The 20,772-nt window shown below is 35.6% G+C and overlaps 1 protein-coding gene across 2 annotated transcripts in view; it reads right to left on the minus strand.

Annotated features, from left to right (window-relative positions):
* The window catches only part of LOC106138879 (uncharacterized), a 98,373-nt gene extending 77,683 nt beyond the window's left edge, over positions 1 to 20,690 (minus strand). For both annotated transcript variants that reach the window (XM_060950439.1, XM_060950440.1), the window contains exon 1: positions 20,260 to 20,690. The gene's annotated coding sequence lies outside the window, so the exon portion shown is untranslated. The remainder of the gene's footprint in view (positions 1 to 20,259) is intronic.
* Positions 20,691 to 20,772: the final 82 nt, after the last annotated feature.

Consider the following 20,772-nt stretch of genomic DNA (forward strand, 5'->3'; position numbering starts at 1 on the left):
TGAGATTCTAATAGTGACAGGTTGCTAGCCCATCGCCTTAAAAAAGAATCCCAAGTTTGTAAGCCTATCCTATATTAATCTCAAGATTATTAGCCTTCTTAACGCAGTTGGCATACATTATGTTTTTTCTGCCCGATTCTAGACAAACATTGAAGCTTTTTCACACCCACATCACAAAATTCGGTACGGGATAGACAGCGCCTATCGAATAGTCAGTAAACTCGAAGACTACGTTACCTTGGATGAATAATTGAAGAAATGGGTGAACCTGAACTCAGATAAGAACCAACCTGAATATTTTCGACGTTAAATCCGACCAAATTAATATTTACCTGAAACAAATTGATTTAAAATAATAAGTATAACAGATTCTACACATTTTTATTGACAGTATGATAAATTTATCGATACTGCACAATGTGGTGTTTATAATTTTAATCATTTGACTGATGTGCCGTGTGGTTAGAATTAGTGGTAAGAATAGGACCACTCCATCTCTTTCCCATGGATGTCGTAAAATGCGACTACGGGATAGGCTTACAAACTTGGGTTTCTTTTTTAAGGCGATGGTTTAGCAACCTGTCACTATTTGAATCTCAATTCTATAATTAGTATTCAAACTAATGTACATAACTTTGAAAATAGTCATTGATACATGGCCGGGGTGGGATTCGAACCTGTGTTTTTATGCGCATCACGCATTTTAACCGGGCACCTTACGGATTCGACCACAGACGCTCTTGTTCTTGTATTTAACAAGACTGCAACTAGCTTAAGCTTAAGCTAACTACAAAAAAGAATAGGACCACTCCAGCTCTTTCCCGTGGATGTCGTAAAAGGGGACTACGGGATAGACTCACAAACTTGGGATTCTTTTTTAGGCGATGGGCTAGCAACCTGTCACTATTTGAATCTCAATTCTATCATTGAGCCAAATAGCTGAATGTGGCCATTCAGTCTTTTCAAGACTGTTGGCTCTGTCTACCCCGCAAGGGATATAGCCGTGACCATATGTATGTATGTATGTATGCGACTAGCTTTATCTGCAGTCGACTGTACCTAGTCCATGTGATAGATAACCTTGCTATCAATTAGTTGGCTCTGACCTGGACACATATGTTAGTAAACAGTTGAGTCAGTGTCGACTATTTGCAACTATACCATATTTGGCTTCAAGGTCAGGATAGTGTTGGTAGTACGTACTTGTATAGAAGAAACGTTTTTATTAGCCTAACATCTAAATATGAATAAAAATTGTTTTTGTACCAATTATCTTAGTAAGAATTAAGTTTTTATATCGGCAGTGCCGTGTGGTTCCCGGCACCAATACAAAGAAGAATAGGATCACTCCATCTCTTTCCCATGGATGTCGTAAAAGGCGACTGAGGGATAGGCTTACAAACTTGGAATTCCCTTTTTAGGCGATGGGCTAGCAACCTGTCATTATTAGGATCTCAATTCTATAATTCGCTCAGCTATTTGGCTTAATGAAAGAATTGAGATTCAAATAGTGACAGGTTGCTAGCCCATCGCCTAGAAAAGAATCCCAAGTTCTTTCAACCTTTTACGACAACCATGGGAAAGAGATGGAGTGTTCCTATTCTTTTTTGTATTGGTGCCGGGAACCACACGGCACCTACTCTCCTACCAAGTTCGACATATGTAGGTACAAAATACGTGATGATCTGTATACACGTGCATTAAATTGCACACACATGCATTATTAGCATGCAAGGCGCACGCCATACATATGAGACACCTCGTTATAGTCGTAATGTTTGTTTATCACTATGATAAGTTGCATTATTATCTATACATATAATCACGTCCATATCCCTTGCGGGGTAGACAGAGTCAACAGTCTTGAAAAGACTGATAGGCCACATTGAGCTATTTGGCTTAATGATGGATTTGAGATTCAAATAGTGACAGGTTGCTAGCCCATCGCCTAAAAGAATTTCAAGTTTGTAAGCCTATCCCTTAGTCGCCTTTTACAACATCCATGGGAACGAGATGGAGTGGTCCTATTCTTTTTATATTGGTGCCGGGAACCACACGGCAATATTAATCAAAACATTAAAACATTGCCGTGTGGTTCCGGGCACCAATAGAAAAAAGAATAGGACCACTCCATCTCTCTCCTATGGATGTCGTAAAAGGCGACTAAGGGGTAGGCTTATAAACTTGGGATTCTTCTTTTAGGCGATGGGCTAGCAACCTGTCACTATATAAGCCAAATAGCTCAACGTGGCCTATCAGTCTTTTCAGAGCCAACAGGCTCTGTCTACCCTGCAAGGGATATAGACGTGATTATATGTATGTACGTATGTACATTAAACCGACATTGAAAACCCGGTAATGGCTAGTGGGGGAACAAAGGTTGACCCCGTACCATCTCGTCACGGACCCTCGTTCCGGATGACGCCGCCTATCATTGAAGTTTGAATTGCATGTTGCAATTGCATACTCATTTTATTGCGCTTGATACATACATACATACATATATACGGGACAAATTACACAGATTGAGTGAGCCTCGGAGTAAGTTCGAGACTTGTGTTACGAGATACTAACTCAACGATACTATATTTTATAATAAATACTTATATATACATAAACATCCAAGACTCAGGCCAATCAGAGAAAGTTCGTTTCTTATCATGCCCTGGCCGGGATTCGAACCCGGGACCTCCGGTTTCACAGACAAGCGCACTACCGCTGCGCCACAGAGGCCGTCATACATACATACCTACATACATAAAATCACGCCTTTTTCATGGAGGCGTAGGCAGAGACTACCTCTTTCCACTTGCCACGATCTCTGCATACTTCCTTCGCTTCATCAACATTCATAATTCTTTTCATGCAAGCTCGGCGGTTTCGGGTACTCGATTGCAGATATAACAACCAATTGTGAATTGTGAGTATATATAATTTGGCTTCATCCACATTCATCAGTCTTTTCATACATATTTTATATATACTGATTTTAATTTGTTAAAAATGTAAAATTAGAAAAAAAATACATACTTAAAAAAAATCATCATTGTCTCAATAAGTCGTCTACTTAAACACCAAAATGACTACTACTTGGTCAAGTCCTTTTTCTTCTAACATTGTACATATATTAATTTAATATTTCTTGTTAAATTAGTTATCTACATAATAACTTAAAACACAAATGCCACAACTAACATTAAGTAGCAAACAAAATTACGAGATTTCTAAAAATTTTCGCAAAACCCGAATCTGTTTGACCTAAGCTTTGAATGTCAATATAAAGTTGATAGGTCGCATATACCGTTGGGTAATTATGATAATGAGTATCTTATGTAGGTACATATGTTTAATGTTGTCAGTTTGAAATATGACGTGTTGGGCCATATTTTGTGTTCAATTTGATTACGATGATTGCATTAACTGATTTTAAACTTTTGCGTTGCATTATACTATTTATAAATAATACAGGTAATTATGTTACAATGATACGTGGTCACAGAATGACTCACGCTCGTGACCACGTCGTGTGTGACCACGTCTACTGATATTATTATTTTTTAGCACACACACGTTCCTTTATTAGCACATACTTAAAAAAGAATCTGAAGGCACGCTGCTTATAAATTAAAGTTTTAAATACATACCATCACAACATACATATGTACATACCATCACGCCTGTGACCCACAAGGGTAGGCAGAGACTATGGAGTTCCACTTGCTAAGATCCTTACTTTCTCTGGATTCCTAACACTCAAAAATGTTGTCATACATTCTCGACGACTGATATTCAAATAATGACAATAGGACTAAAGGGGTCAAAATAAAATACTGCATTAGCAATACAGTATTTATATATAAAATTCTCGTGTCACAATGTTCGTTCTCGTACTCCTCCGAAACGGCTTTGTGAGCATATTGAGTAGGTCTAAGAAACGGCCGACATCTATTTTTCATACTCTTAACGTTTTTTTTTTAAATAAAAATTATTTATATGGCAAAACAACGTTTGCCGGTTATTTCATATTTATTTCGCTTGGAAGCAATACGTCCGTCTTACTCGTACAGAGCCCGTGACGCAGAAGTAGAGAGTATAAACTAAACAGTTGGCAGTTATTAAATATTACTTTATATATTCCAAAAGTGACAGGTTGCTAGCCCATTTCCTAAAAAAGAGTGCCTATAATACTTTAGTCTTCATCTTTTATAATAATATTATAGAATTCAGTTTCAGATAGTGACAGGTTGCTAGCCTAAAAGGTTCCATTTACTCAAAACCGCTCCATACTTAGTAGTATAACATAAGATGGTAGGAAATTCGCATCAGTGGAGCGAGTAAGCCTATTCCAGTCCATAATAATGTGGCGTTGTTATGGCAGTAATAATTATATAGTCGCAACAGTTTTGCGAAGATTTATAGCTGGAGAACACGTAATGTTACACGGAATAGACATCCCAACCAACCCAAAAGAAGTAACGAAGAAATTTAAATAGTTTAAAAAAAACTAGGGATAGGCTTACAAACTTGGGATTCTTTTTTTTAGTCGATGGGCCAGCAACCTGTCTCTATTTGAATCTCAATTGTATCATTAAGCCAAATAGCTGAACGTGGCCATTCAGTCTTTTCAAGACTGTTGGCTCTGTATACCCCGCAAGGGATATGGACGTGACCATATGTATGTATATGTATATGAAAAATTTTAGTTTTAGTCCCAAAGAAACGTTTCATATAATTACAACGCACACATTTTGTTTGTATAGTGTGGTTTCTGGCATTAAAGAATAGGACAACTCCATCTCTTACCCATGGATGTCGTAAAAGGCGACTAAGGGATAGGCTTATAAACTTGGGATTCTTCTTGTAGGCGAGGGGCTAGCAACCTCAATTGAATCTCAATTCCATTTAAAAACCATACAGTTCTGTTCAAGACTGTTAGCTCTGTCTAGCCCGTAAAGGATATAGACGTGATAGTATGTAAGGATGTATAGAAATTTTCTGTTTTTATGGTCACGCCTCTTTTCCGGCAGAAATTACAGATGCAGATTTTTTATTCGTTCTGAATAAGGTCATAATGGTAATGGTTTTAAGCGAAAAGTGCAATCAGTCTAATCTGCAGATCAGCTGTTCCAGTCTATTTGGATCAGAGATATCTATCTCTTGCAACATAATCATCGGCTGTAGTGAGAGTTAGTTGCGCAACTTTATGTTGTGGAGAATCACCGTCGAAATTGCTAAAGATGGGTAGTTGGCGCTCAAACAGTAGCAACTACTAACTAGTCACTTGAAATAAATTTCAATTCATTTATTGCACATCATTTTGTACATTTCAGTTCTAACTACTACAATAGTCACTGTTTTAATTATGGGTACAACTAATAATGGGTAAGTTGTTGTTAAGTTTCGTGCGGTTCCCGGCACCAATAGAAAAAAGAATAGGACCACTCCATCTCTTCCTCAAGTAGGTATGTCATAAAAGGCGACTGAGGGATTGGTTTACAAACTTGGAATTCTTCTTTTAGGCGATGGGCTAGCAATTTGTCACTATTTGAATCTCAATTCTATCAAAAAGCCAAACAGCTGAACGCGGACTTTCAGTCTTTTCAAGACTGTTGGCTCTGTCTACCCCGGATATAGACGTGATGATATGTACATATGTATGTTATTTGAAATAGGTATTACTGATTTCAAGTGTGTAGCGGCCGTTCAGCCTCCATGGACAGACTCTAAGACTTGACATTTTGGATGACCAAAACTGACTGACAGACTGATAAAAAAAGGACAATCAAAAACTAAGACTAAGACGACGCCTTGAAGGGCCAAAATTCTGTTTCATTCAGACACGACCTAACAGCCACCACTAATTCGACCACTGCAGCTATCTCTTATTCTATTAAGTATACATTCGTTACTAAACCGCAATAAATCAAAAATTGTCCAAATTGAGAGCAATCACAGTACTCATGACAGCAAGCGTCGGCATGAACATAATTCAATTATCATTAGAACCTAATTCGTGCGTAACCTAATTCTCAATCCTTATTTTACAAACAAACACTTTAGCTCTATGATTTTAAAGTTCAAATTGCACCACTTTCGTCGATTTAAGTTGGCTTCAGCCTAATTTTGATCATAGACTTTATTACTTATCTAGTAAAGTTAAATTTTCAATGATTTTAAGTCGCAATAAGCGCATACTTCTTGGTTTGGGATTTAGGAGCTGGCGATAGGATTGTTGTCATATATTGGATTTAAATAAGAACTTTGTAACTACGTATTCATAAAATATTACTATGAGAATAAGTTTCATTATACATTTTTTTTAAATATCTATATCTATATGTTGCGATAATTTTATATACCTATTTCAATTGTAATGTTAGTTCACTTTTAGATAACGGTATTATACAACTAATGCATTTACTCGTTATATTTTCGCTAGATTGCACTATCTAGTAGTCCGTCTTGAAATAATAACTATTTGTGTTTAGATTAAGCCGGGCTCAAGCTCCTCCCACAGTAGGTATTTTTTGTTTTCTAATACCTAAAATGAAAGTGTATTTAAAGTGCCGTGTGGCTCCCGGCACCAATAAAAAAAGAATAGGACCACTCCATCTCTTTCCCATGGATGTCGTAAAAGGCGACTAAGCTTCTTCTTCTTCTTTGATCAGCTGAATGAATTATGTCGTTGACCTCTGAATCTTACGCGTCGCTTTTCCGCCGGCCGGGGTGATATGACGTATTTAGGATCATGGATTTTGATACTTTTATTTTTTTTCGTATTTTCTGAATTATGAACCGATATTTTTCTTTTAACGTTTTTAAATATCCTTTAGATGAGTACACTTAACATTTAAAATTATGCAGTTGAATTAAAAGTCACCCTGTATTAGTATAAGAAGAGGATCGACACTATCAGTCAGTTGACATCACATTATCAGCCGCAATTAAACTTAACACGATATGTACGCAAATATATGTAAAATATATGTATATTGTACACAATTGTAATACGTAATTCAACTTTCCCTGTTTTGACTGCTTTGTCATGTTTGTCACTCTTTATTACATCACTTACATCTTGAGTAATGTGTCTGGGTTCGTATCGTTGTAATGCTTTCTTTCTAAGTACCCACTCAGTTAGGTCGAATCACGCGCAGAAATTTTTAATTAATTCGAAGACACTTTCGGTTTATGTGGTACTGAGAGAGAATTTACAAATTTATTATTAGCTGTATAATAGCCTTTTTATTTGTAAACAGTGCATATAACAAGTTTAACAGCCATATTATTAGCTAATACTATTTTGCCTTTTTTAATTATAAACACTGCATATGACAAGTTTGGCTGGGGGATTCATGGCTTATTCTGGAGGGAATATTATGGACACCGAAACCCACCATATTTCATCGTCAACAGATGCTGTGAAAATTTTCAGCACGAATAATGAATCACCCTGTAGCGTCGTTGACTTAGAATCTAATATGTAACTATAACACAACTTTTGTACTTCCTTTGAGGCTAGCTCAATCTGTGTAATCCCAGGTCATCTATATGGATATATACCAAAAATTCCAGTCCCACGCCCCGTAGGTCTAGGTCCCGTAGGACTTTGGCTCAATGATAGAATTGAGAGGTGCTGTGTGGTTCCCGGCACCAATACAAAAAAGAATAGGACCACTCCATCTCTTTCTCGTGGATGTCGTAAAAGGCGACTAATGGATAGGCTTACAAACTTGGGATTCTTTTTTAAGGCGATAGGCTAGCAACCTGTCACTATTTGATTCTCAATTCTATCATTAAGCCAAATAGCTGAACGTTTTTTTTTACTTTTCGATTTTCGAATTATAGTCAAATTTTATTCAAAAACAGCTCCGTATTTTTATTTTAAAAATCCCAAAAAATAATAAGCGACACTTCAAGACCATTACGTAGATACCTAGTTCAGTAAATTTGTTTAGTTGTTTAACAACTTACTCGTATTGTCAGTGTGCTTTTAGATCGTCTTATGACAAAATATAATTATATTATCATCAGTTACATAATCAGTATTCGTGATCTATCATTAAAAAAAATGTGTATAATCATGACACAGCACCATGGCTAGAGGATATAATCTTTTCACCAAACAAATGAGTTTACTTTTATTATATAACACTATCATTACGTCTAATTATAATATAAGTAACTTAAATTTATTTAAAATTATAATAATTTCAAGCAAGCATTGCATAAGTAACATTGAATCTCGAAAGATATATTCGGAACACATAAAATAAAGAAATACATACATACATGCATATGGTCACGTCTATATCCCTTGCGGAGTAGACACAGCCAACAGCCTTGAAAAGACTGAATGGCCACGTTCAATTATTTGCTTGGCTTATAAACTTGAGATTCCTCTTTTAGAAGACGAACTAGCAACCTGTCACTATTTGAATCTCAATTCTATCATTAGACCAAACAGCTAAACATTTCAGACTTTTGATGGCTGTTGGCTCTGGCTACCCCGCAAGAGATATAGACGTGATTATATGTTTTTTTTTTTAAATAAAAACCTGTACGGTGTGCCCCAGGGAAGAATACTTAGTCACACACATTTATTTTACTTTTCATTAATTCTTTGTTTATTGAAGCATTGTTTTAAAATTGACTTCATTTACAGCTGGCTTATTTATGAGTAATTATATTTAAACTATTTTATTCATTTACTATAACCAATGCAAAGATAAAGTAATTAAGATGTGTTTCTTTCGCAATTAATATAATTATTACGGATGTTCCATGGAAAAAAGTAAATAATCTCATGACCTTACAGAACATGATCGTCTGAAGAGTTCACCAACCTTACGCGCGCAATTACAAGAGTTAATTAGAGTGAGACAGTGAAAGGCAATGCGTGAAAGTAGGGGGTGTGAGCGAGACGAATACACCACGAACGTTTACCGTAACGTTAGCAAAAAAATGTAGGTTGAAAAAATTATAGGTTATTTGAGCTGTTTACGTTAGTACGAAATTTGCAGAAATAATATATACTTATTTGTAGTTTAATGTTTAGTGGTAATTATGATCGTGACCTTGCGAGGTCGTGGGTTCAAATCACACGTGAAACATTATAACTATGTCCATAGTTGGAAAAAAGTAAGATAATTTATCTGCTCCTGAAAACGCAACATTGTGGTCAAAGTATTCCAAGCATACGTAATATTCACCCAAAATTTCTTATCCTCATCAATATAATTAGTGTTTCTTCTTTCAAGGTCACATTATATCTCGTCATAACCCACATCAATCATACACGTGACAGTTTCAAAGGCGTAGGAGACTGTCTGATTGTTAACTTTGTTCGGATATTCCGGTTTCCGAGATTCGAGTCCGTGGAAATTCTCGAACTTGCAACCGTTTAATACAAAACAAGTATAGTATAACACCTGTGTTTCCTTCAGGACTGACAGAGCCTAAGAGAGGTTTGAGATGACTCAAAGGATAGAATCAGCTGTTGGCTGAAGGAATTGTGATTTAGAAAGTGGCAGGTTGCTAGCCCATCGTTTCGAAGAAGAATCCCAAGTTTAGAAGCATTCTTTATTTAATTATAGAATATGTTTAACTAAGTGTCAAGCAAAGTGCAAAGAAGCAATGCTGCCAACTTACTGGGCACCCTGCTCCCTTTTATTTGTGAATATTAGGTTTATTGATTATTTTTATTAAGTACTTTTATATCAAAATTCAAATTCAAAATTTTTATTCATTATTATAGGATACTATTATATCGCTTAATAATTGTCGTATGGTTTAACAACATTGGTTGACGTCAAATAAATTACTTAATAACTAAGTTTACTGCCGCTTCCAAGGCGTCAGTGCAGAAGAAGCGGTAACAAACTGCACTGCAGCATTTTCTTCAACAACGTCAACTTCACAATATTATATATATATATATATATTTAATATGTTAGATTAATATGTGTGTTAGTATAATATACCTAGATTTTATTTAGGTAATTGATAAATTCTAGGGAATTAATTGGAAAGTAATAAAAAGGAAGTAATTTTAAGGAATTAATATCTATATTATTAGTATGAATAAAGTCAAACAAAGAAAAATTGTTTTTTTCAGGAAATTCCCATGGTGATAGGAATAAAAGTTTAACGTGACCGGGAACTCCAGACAAAAATTTTTTTTAAATTTAAAAATAAACACTTTTTGTCTTTATAATATCAAACAATATGGATAACTATAGATTTATCGTTATGTTTGAACATCGAATGCAAACTTTGCTTCACTCGTTTGAACTTTGAACTTAAGCCCTCAACCCTTTTGTGAAAAAATAGCCCACTTATACCAGAGTGGGTTTATTTGTTTCCAGTTGTGATGTTTTTATTTTTAAAGGGAAAGGGATATAAAAATAAATTCATGGATTATTTATTCATTTTGTTTCATTGTCGTGATATACGTGCGCGTTTAATACCTGTATTATTCATAAATAGTATTAAACAACTAAAAAGTTTAAAATCAGTTAATGGCCAATTTCATTAAAACCTAACCAAGATTAAGGTGTAATGCACATTCAATTTCTTTGACCACATAAACTACAACGCGAGACCATCTGATGTTATCCGCCCACGGCGTAATTTCACAGCGTGGGAAGAACGCCTTTACGCCATAATATATCCCGTTATCAAGTTATCCGGAAAATACAATTTTGGATACGTCTCAGATATATCCCTGTTTACGGATATTGCGGATATAAAGACCCTGTTAGACGAACGCGTTATTTTGTGGCAGGTCTTAAATAAAACCAGTGTTTACATACATACTTATAATCACGTCTATATCCCTTGCGGGGTAGACAGAGCCAACAGTCTTGTAAAGACTGATAGGCCACGTTCAGCTATTTGGCTTTAAGATAGAATTGAGATTCAAACAGTGACAGGTTGCTAGCCCATCGCCTAAAAGAGGAATCCCAAGTTTATAAGCCTATCCCTTAGTCGCCTTTTACGACATCCGTGGGAAAGAGTTGGAGTGATCCTATTCTTTTTTGTAATGGTGCCGGGAACCACACGGCACCTAGATATATCCCTGTTTAAGGATATTGCGGATATAAAGACCTTGTTAGACGAACACGTTATTTTGTGGCAGGTCTTAAATGAAACCAGTGTTTACATACATATAATCACGAATCTTGCGAGGTAGACAAACTTGGGATGACTTTTCTTTTAGGCGATGCGCTAGCAACCTGTTACTATTTTAATCTCAATTCTATCATTAAGCCAAATAGCTGGACGTGGTTTTCAAGAGTTTTGGCTCCGTCTAACCCGCATAGACGTGATTTTATGTATGTGCCGTGTGGTTCCCGGCACCAATACAAAAAAGAATAGGATCAATCCATCTTTTACCCTTGGATGTCGTAAAAGGCGACTGAGGGATAGGCTTACAAACTTGGGATTCTTTTTTTAGGCGATGAGCTAGCAACCTGTCACTATTTGAATCTCAATCCTATCATTAAGCCAAATAGCTGAACGTGGCCATTCAGTCTTTTCAAGTTTATTGGCTCTGTCTACCCCGCAAGGGATATAGACGTGACCATACATATGTATGTATATATAATTCGAATATATTTCTTCGCGAAAATTGAACATTTCTCGTATGTACCTATAGTTTCCCATTTTCAGCAAAAGCAATAGCGATAAATTGTCTACTTCCAGATTTTCCCCATATTCCCGAGAATTCCCGTGAGTCATCCATTTCTGAGCAATAATCGACGGTGACTCAGCCCCTTTGAGATGACATCAAACAGATAAAAACCTTTTGTTTAAGGTATATCCATAGCTGTACGTTTTGAAATTGCTAATAAAACAGTCAGGTCATGTAGAAAATGATTTTTTTCTACATGACTTTGATGTGTTTCCGTAATTCTGTAATATGGTTATTTTTTCACAATTACAGTTGAGTTATAACATTATTAGTACCAATCTCACTTACTCTCCAGAGTACTTCTTATATAATAACATATGGCGTATATATATGTGTGGTCCCGGCACCCTTAGGAAAGAAAGAATTGGACCACTACATCTTTTTCCCATGGATGTCGTAAAAGGCGACTAAGGGATAGGCTTGTAAACTTGGGATTCTTCTTTTAGGCGACAGACTAGCAAACAGTCACTATTTGAATCTCAATTCTATCATTAAGCCAAACAGCTAGACGTGGCCTATCAGTCTTTACAAGACTGTTGGCTCTGTCTACTCCGCAAGGAATATGGACGTGATTATATGTATGTATGTATATGACATGTTTCGACCTTTAGACACTTCTAAACTTAGAAATTAGCTTAATTTGCGTGATTTCTTCAATTGTATTCGCGTGCTTTACCAAATTTTCCACTCTATTTTCCTCTAGGATAAGGTACAAATTGAATTAAAATCCAGTTCAAGTTCGGTAACAAACAAACATACAGCCGGATATTCGCACGTAACAATAACAACCGAGTGAATTCTTCCCAAGAAAGCGCATCGGTGCGTGCGTGTTTTTATCATACAACAAACTAATTGATGCTAAACTCTCTACTAACAAAAAGTGCCCGCTGAGGTGTGAAATCCAATGACAGATGCTGGACTCATCTGTTATATTTTTAAGAGATATGTGCAGTTTAGATAACTCTAAAATAGTCTTTGAAAGCAGACAGTCATCATACACACCACAGATAGACCACCAAATATTTTTATGTTTTTTTTTTAATAAAGTTAGTTTTGTTTTTGTCTTTTCACGTAGTTCTATGGCAGTTACAAGATCAGATTTATGTTTTTTTTAAAGGTTAGATTTGTTTTTGTCTTTTCACGTAGTTCAGTCACAAGATCAGATGGTAGGGTAACAACTCTTGCAAGAATCCAAACCAAAATCCTTTTCATGATACGTATGTTAGTAGTTATTAAGTAAATTATGTAGGTAGTTTCCAAATAGTATTTTATCTCGTGAAGCTGGCCTATCAAAGCGTCGGTGGTCGAATCTGTAAAGTGCCTGGTTAAAATGCGGTTTCGCATAAAAGACACCGGTTCGAATCCACTGCGGCCATGTACCAATGACTATTTTCGAAGTCATGTACTTACATTAGTTTGATAACTAACAGATGCTTTTACGGTGAGGAAAAAAACATCGTGAGGATTCTCGATTGAATCAATATGAATAAAAATTAAGAAAACTATGTCTGGCAACTCGTATTCTTAACAATTGTTAAGATTAAAAGGTGACAATTTAAGAACCTTACACTTAACAATATCGAAATCCACATAACCTAACATCCGGACAAAATGAAGTTGTGAAGAATTAAGATCATTATCGAAGACCCGAACAAAATGTAGTTGAAAGTATAAAGCAATAACATCACTAAAGCCGTCAAATTAACGTCGTTATTAATGAACGGCCTGGTGAATTAATTGCCGCTGAAAGCGCTCTAATAGGTCAATCTCAAGCCTTTTACGCCGACGAACTGGGAGCTTCACTTTGTTGGAAATCTGCAAACCAAATAAGTCAGATAAAATACCTATTAGGTCGTGTCACCTGATGACATGATTAATTTAGGGCGGTCGATGAAAATTGATCGAAAAACAAAAGATGAAGTTTTAAAAGGGAAATTGTTAGTAATAGAAATATGAATAATTTTTTTGGAACAATTTCATGGGTATTTTCAAGATGCAATCCTAAGCCAGGCCATATTAGATATGTTTTTTTTTTGTGACCGGCTTACGAAGATTTGAGTCTAGTTTTTTTGCACAGAATTTTTGGCGTCGTTGTATATTCCCGTAGATATTTTAATCTCAAATACTTATTGATAATTGCATAGTCTGCCCGTTCCCCTCACGCCCTAAGCTTAAGAAACTGTTAGAAAATATCATAGTCTTAAAATTTATGAAAAAACATCTCAAAAGATAATTTCAAGTCTATCGTAACTTCCTTTATTATTCGATTTAAAACAATGAACATTCGTCATGGCACCAAACCGATATCAGCTAATGGCTTGCTACCGTGTTACTAGCTAATCGCTGTTGTTCCAAGCTTTCTCCACGAATCGAGTCTAAATGGCCGAAACTATTCTGTTGATAAAATGTTCGTTTAGATAATAACAACGAGATACCGCATTTTAGATTGCTACAATTTTTTTTTTAAGATATCCAAACTTTTTGTCTATCCTGCTTTATCAAAATGGGTTAAATTGTACCATATTTATTACCATAGTAAGATTGTACTCATTAAATGTATAAAGTATATCTCACCTAAAATATCTATATTAATATTTTTGCCATACCTGTATCAAATAGCAGGTACCCATCGCCGTGAATTTTTCGATACAAATATCTTGTAAACTTTATAACAAATAATGTAGCCAACAACACACAATAGAGCGGTTAAAAAAATATTTTTGAGATGCTTCATCTTCTGCAGCCAAATCTTGTATGGTACATAATAAAATCCCATATATCTTACTTCCATTTTAATGTATGGCTAAGTTGATCCTATCCAAGGTGTTTTCAGCCTTCAAACGTGTAACAAAACACTATCCCACCACGACCCATGGCTGTGCCAGCCTTCCGGTTTATCAAGAATATTTGACAATTTACAAATTTGACCATTTTCTAATGTAACCCATTCACTAAAACATTTAAACACGTCCGAAGCCATTGTTTCAGCTGCCTCATGTCTTCATTTACAGTTCAGGTTACACAACAGTGTCAGAGCTGTGTTATGTTATTGTATTGTAAGGTATTGTGGACTCTGACATTATGTTTATCAATATGCCAGACCTACAATACGATACATAACTTCATTAGTTTTCGAGTGTCAAATTATTCATATTATCTTTCATGTTAATATTATTATCGTCGATTATATACATAGAGAAGAGATTTGTAGTTAAAAGAATTATTTAAAAAATTTCGTACAGCAATTTCAATGCTTTTTGGCACAGAATAACACTAAAACCTCAGGTATTGCTGATTTTTTTATACATCCCCATCTCTAGTCTAGAGAGTAGACCCAATTGTGATTGGGCATTTAATTTTTTTACAGGAATCGTTTCGTGTCCTGTCTGACTTTGCAGGGATACCGCACACATATTAGATCCTTGTTACACATCCAGTTGCTGTTACCTTAATGTACAGGTAAATTTTAGGTAACCACTTCTGATATTGCAGTCCAAATTTGCTAAACATAAGGAGAAAAACTCCGGGTTAAAGTCTCGTACAGACATAAAGTCAAACAACAGATATTTGTTTATCTATTGACCTTTTACTCGAACGGCTTGACAATCAAGGGACAGAGTTTGTGGACCCAAAAGTTAATGATTTGTGGACCATTGTCATGTCAAAACTTCTGTCTGTCTCTTTACATTGCCTTATCCCACTTTATTTTGTGTCAAAACTTTTATCGGAACATTAAAACGTTTGATTTATGTGGCAACCCTTTGTGTTATGAATAACGTCGAAATTTTTTAGACGGCTTGTCACACCGTTGAAACCTTTTGTGTGGATGCTAAAACAATAACTCTACATCAACGGTTCGGTTGACTGCTAGAAAACTCTAGTCATGAGTAATAAATATAAAAAAAAATAGATCGTAAAAACAAATATTTCTCTGGTCGTTTTTTCTTTTGATGAAGCGAAAGACCCTGAAATAGTAAACATGACCAATCTATAGTATTGCTAGTTTAATAACTATTAAACTCAAAAACATTGGTCCATCAATCGCAGCTAAATTATCCTCTTTACTTATTGCTTTATTGATGATTAACATCAATCGTTCATCATCAACTGCTTGGCGTTAGTCAGGAGGAGACCGGGGTTCAGGTTCGACTGCGACGACCAAGACGTCTTTGCTTTTGAGAACAGTTTTTGGTGAAAGTTGTTATTTTATTACACCTCATACTAATTACTATCCATAAGCAAGAGATGAAGTCTTCCGATTCTAAAAACCCCACGACTTATTAGAATCGCAATAATATTCAGATTTCTGTTGTCGAAATGCTAGAAGAGCGTATTTGCGATGTAAATTCGCGCAACACATTGAGTGAACTCGGACCCATGTGGCATAAAGGGGGCATTGTATAGGCATTCCTCGATTGTGACGTGAGCAAGTGGAATAACAACTCTAACATCTGGCATTTATACATTGTCCAAACACCTGCCGGTTTTAGTACTGACAAACTTAATATCTATGGGCTGGTAGTTTAATAAAATATAATCATTTTTGATAAGTTGCAGAAAGCCGATTTTAAACTTTCGCGTTGCATTATACTATTTATAAATAATACAGGTATTAAACGTGCACGTAAAGTACCTTTATTTTATCTGGAGCGACTAGAGTGTCGCTCGGTCACCACGGATCATTGTAACATGATTCGAAACGTCCGAGATAAAATAAAGGTGCGTTATAAATATCATTAAAGACATTTGTTTATATCAGAATAATATATGGGAACTTATGCAAATTGAAGCGTATATTGAAATAATAAAATCCCATAAAAAATCTGGCTTAAGGATGCAAAGTATGAAGGGCAGCTCCAACATCCTAAAACTCAATGATGAGAAAATCAATTCACTGGAGAAATTAATAATGTAAAAATTTAAGTAGTCTGAAGTAAATTTTTCATATATATATATATTTTATTGTAATTTATCATCATAAACTACAGAACGAAATTGAAACTTTATTTATCGTTGAGAAAAATATGGATTTAAGTATTTTTTTTAACATTACCCAAAACTAGTCTAACAAAAATACCTGAAGTGTTCGAAAAAATCTGTTAGCACTTTGTAGCTCCAAATTCCCAAGTTAACTTTCGACTTCCCCAAAATCAATGTTTACTCAACATAATGAGTCTACTAGGGGTTGAAAAATGTGAGCATTGAAAAACATCGTCAATGAATGTTCAAATAAAATGTGTTGATTTAAGCCACCTGCGATGTAGGTTTGTGGGTGTTAAATTTTTCGTTTTAATAAAGTTTACTCACGTTGTTGTTAGTGACTACAGATTAAAAAGTAAAAAAAAAAAAACAAAAACGAAAAAATTTGGTAGTTAACAAATATTTTACTACAGTCCATGCTGTTTTGTAAAGGTTGGCAGAGAATTGTTTTAACATTAAGTTCATCTGTTAGAATTATTAAGATCGACTTACTTAGAATCGCATTTTTTCGATAGATTGCAAATTAGCATCGCCAATGCAATTTTATCGTTTTTATACCATACTTAATTACCAATATTTAGATAAAATTGATCCAGCAACACTAGTTTCTTACGAGAAAATCGAGTGAAACCAAGAGAACGTTAAAGAAATCACTTCCACTATACGTGACGACCTAGTCCTCAGACAAGAGTATCGTATTACTAAAAAACCGAGCCCGCATCCTGTCTACAAATAAACTGAGATTGCCCGAGCGACTCTGAGACAACATAGTGACACTGCTGGAAAGATGTGGAGAATTGACTTGGGCTCAAAATAGTCTGTAGCCCGATTAACTGTAAAATGTTAGTCTCCAGAGCAAGCTTTCATGCTGGTCTGGTAGCAAAAAAAAAAGTGTGTGCCATCAGCTTCAGATAGTAAAAGTCAATCAAGGGGAAGCCTAATAAACTTGGAATTCTTCTTCGTTCTGTGTTTTGATCTCATTTTTATGGCCTTATCTACCCCGTATGCATAGCAGTGTAGAATCATACTTCAAACCCTAGAGTAGCGATGTTCAATGCAAGTTTTTTTGTACTCTGAAATAATTTTTATGGGGAACAGAAAATAAACTAATTTGCTCTAATCTCTTCCGTGATTTAACGAGAAAATATTGCCAATTGTAAATTACATATAGACGACTATAGCATTAATATTATATTGAGAAGTTAATCATATTTTTTAAAGTACTGTAATGCAAGTACCTAATCTTACACTTTTTGATCAGGCTCATTAGACATCACATCACACACTATTGCGCTTGCGCAGGTCTACCTCATTATCTGAGTTAGTAACTAAGTGTAACAAATTAAAATCCTAATTAATATTCCATTCAGAGTCGACACCGTTATAAAGCGATTAACTTGTGCATTAAAAATAAATCTCTTCATCATTGTACAGAATTCAAAGACTCGGCCGATGCGTTGGTGGTAAGGTGGAAAGCAACGCTTTTTGAATTGGTTAGGTAATATTTTCCCATAATTTTTGGTGCCACTTTGTGTGTTAATTTTGATGAAGCTCTTTAACTAAATGAAACATGAAACTATTTCTCGTAGAAATATGATTTATTTTTTCAGATATGTGTGGTTACTACCAATTCTTTTACACATTAACGAGTTTTAGCATTTAGGTCCATATCTAGTCGTCCGAAAATGGATAAAAAGATACGATTAAACTACTGTCAAAATAACGATAATGCTTATATACCTCACTAGAAATACTATTTATTATTTGATGTTGCGTACGATTGGAGACTATAAGTCTACAGGATAGTTAACATAAGCAAAAGAATCAAGAACTGGTAACGAATTAAGGTCCTAACAGATACAAAATTAATACTCAGAAGAATTCAACTTTACAGTAATACTGATATGAAGGTCAGCCAAATGTTATGATAAATATACAAATAGGAATATACAAAACATAAGAAGAAATAAGAATAAAAAGTAAAATGGATGCACTAATTAGTTATTCAATTAAATATTTGTCAAGAAACCGGCTCTGTTAGTCAACAGATAACATAAGAAATTAGCAGCATAATCATGGATAAATGTGCCGTGGTTCCCGGCACCAATAGATAAAATAATAGGACCACTCCATCTTCTTCTATGTTTGTATGTATGTATCATGAATAAAAATTGCTCATAGCAACATAATATTAAATTCGATTCGACCTAAGACTACCAACATTTTCAAATGTTATCGGGAATGGCGTATTACAAGGCAAGTTAGGAAACGAGACATATTTTTTGTCGTTTGTCAGGAAACCGGCTCCGCTAGTCAACAGGTAGGGTGCAGGGCACTGACCTACGCTGCATGAATGACGTTCAGCTGGCCTTAATGAAATATCGTTTGTTATTTGTCTTATTATTATTAAAAAAAAAACGTTGAACAACACTCAAAACTTAATATTTGTTATCAAAATTTTTGGAACAGTTTTGGATTTCTGTTTGTTTTATTAGATAGGTTTTATTTGATCAAAATTAGGAGAATTGCACAAAAATATTTGATGGTGAAGGAATGTGAAAGAAACGAATGAAGAAGTTACTTTACTCGTATGCTTAGATCGTGACAACTGGAAAAATGGTGTTTTTTTTTATAATAGATTTTAGTCTTTGACTGTTGGCTCCGTCTACCCCGCAAGGGATATAGACGTGAATATATGTATGTAGATTCGAGTGCGTTTTACCTCAATATGCCTGTTGGTAAACAAGATGAGGCCTAAGGTGGTGCATGCAAGCTCAAATAGTGCTCATTCACTCTTCCCTTAAGAATCCCCAAGTTATAGGTATGTATCGGAGAAGAGAGATGTGGGAAGGGAATTCCAAATCACAGCGGTTCGCATGATAAAAGATTTTCCTTGGTAGAATACCTACTTAAATGGTACCTACCTACCTATCGAAAGTGTTCAATTTTCTCTGTGGGTTTCAAAGGAATATTAAAGTAGGTACTTACCTACCTACCAAGTTCATTTGATAACTAGATAGTTACTTTGGACATCTTTTTTGATGTAGTGATCATCTAGTCTTGTCTGTTCCTTCCAAATATCATCAAGATGCATTCTATGGTTTAGGCATTAAAGCCTGACATACCATGTAACTAGTACCTACGAAATACAGAAGACTATGTAACGAAAAACAAAAACAAGTCTAAACACGTCCAAAGCGTTTTTGCCTTAACAAGAAATACACCAAGAGGTCTAGTTTTAAATGATAATGTTAAAAAATAGGTACTTAAGCCCGTCAATGCTATGCAATGTAAATATGCTCTTGAGATAATCAATGTACGACGAACGTGCGAAGATAACATAAATTAAACAAAATCTTAAGCAGCTATATACCTACCTAGGTACCTACTAAACTACTGCAGAGCGTTATACAAATAGCCTTTATTACAATTTTAAGGATCTAATTAATAAATAACTACGTACGATAGAGAAGATAAAAATGTACACGTTTTGATACATCAACGGAAATGCAAATGCATCTCATAAACTAAGGAAGTATTGAAGGGTAACGAAGTGTAAGTAGGTAAAGCTAAATGCCACTCACCTCTCGCAAACTGCAGGCGAAACGAGTGGTTTCCAGCTAGTTGCAAGCCGCCCGTGTCCTTATGAACAGAACAAAGGTCTACTTTCACCAAACGAGCAGCCCCAAGAGTCGACCATATACGGCCCTCTTGCGATGAGCGCGCCTTCGTCTACTTACGCGCTTTTTTATTGAACGAAACAGTAACGTTCAATTGAAACGGTAAATTACGATCGCAAAAAATCGTAAACTCACTTCACAAACACTTCTCAGGATCCAACACTGTGATCGCACCGCACTGATACCGTTGTAATGACCGAGAAAAGTTTATCAAGGGCCCGTGTCTAAAAAAAGTTGGAAACTTTTCGAACGACGTTTTTTATTTCGCGAACGCAAATGCGTTTCGGGGCGACGTCGCCGCGCGAATGAATGCCGGCATCAGTCGGCCGCGTAGCGATGAGAACAAAACGACACGCTGGAGAAGCGGAGCGTGCAAACGCGATGGAATACGGGCGTTGTATGCGGGTGCGGGAGAGA

This window comes from Amyelois transitella, chromosome 21, assembly GCF_032362555.1.
Source record: "Amyelois transitella isolate CPQ chromosome 21, ilAmyTran1.1, whole genome shotgun sequence".
NCBI classification, from domain to species: Eukaryota; Metazoa; Arthropoda; class Insecta; order Lepidoptera; family Pyralidae; genus Amyelois; species Amyelois transitella.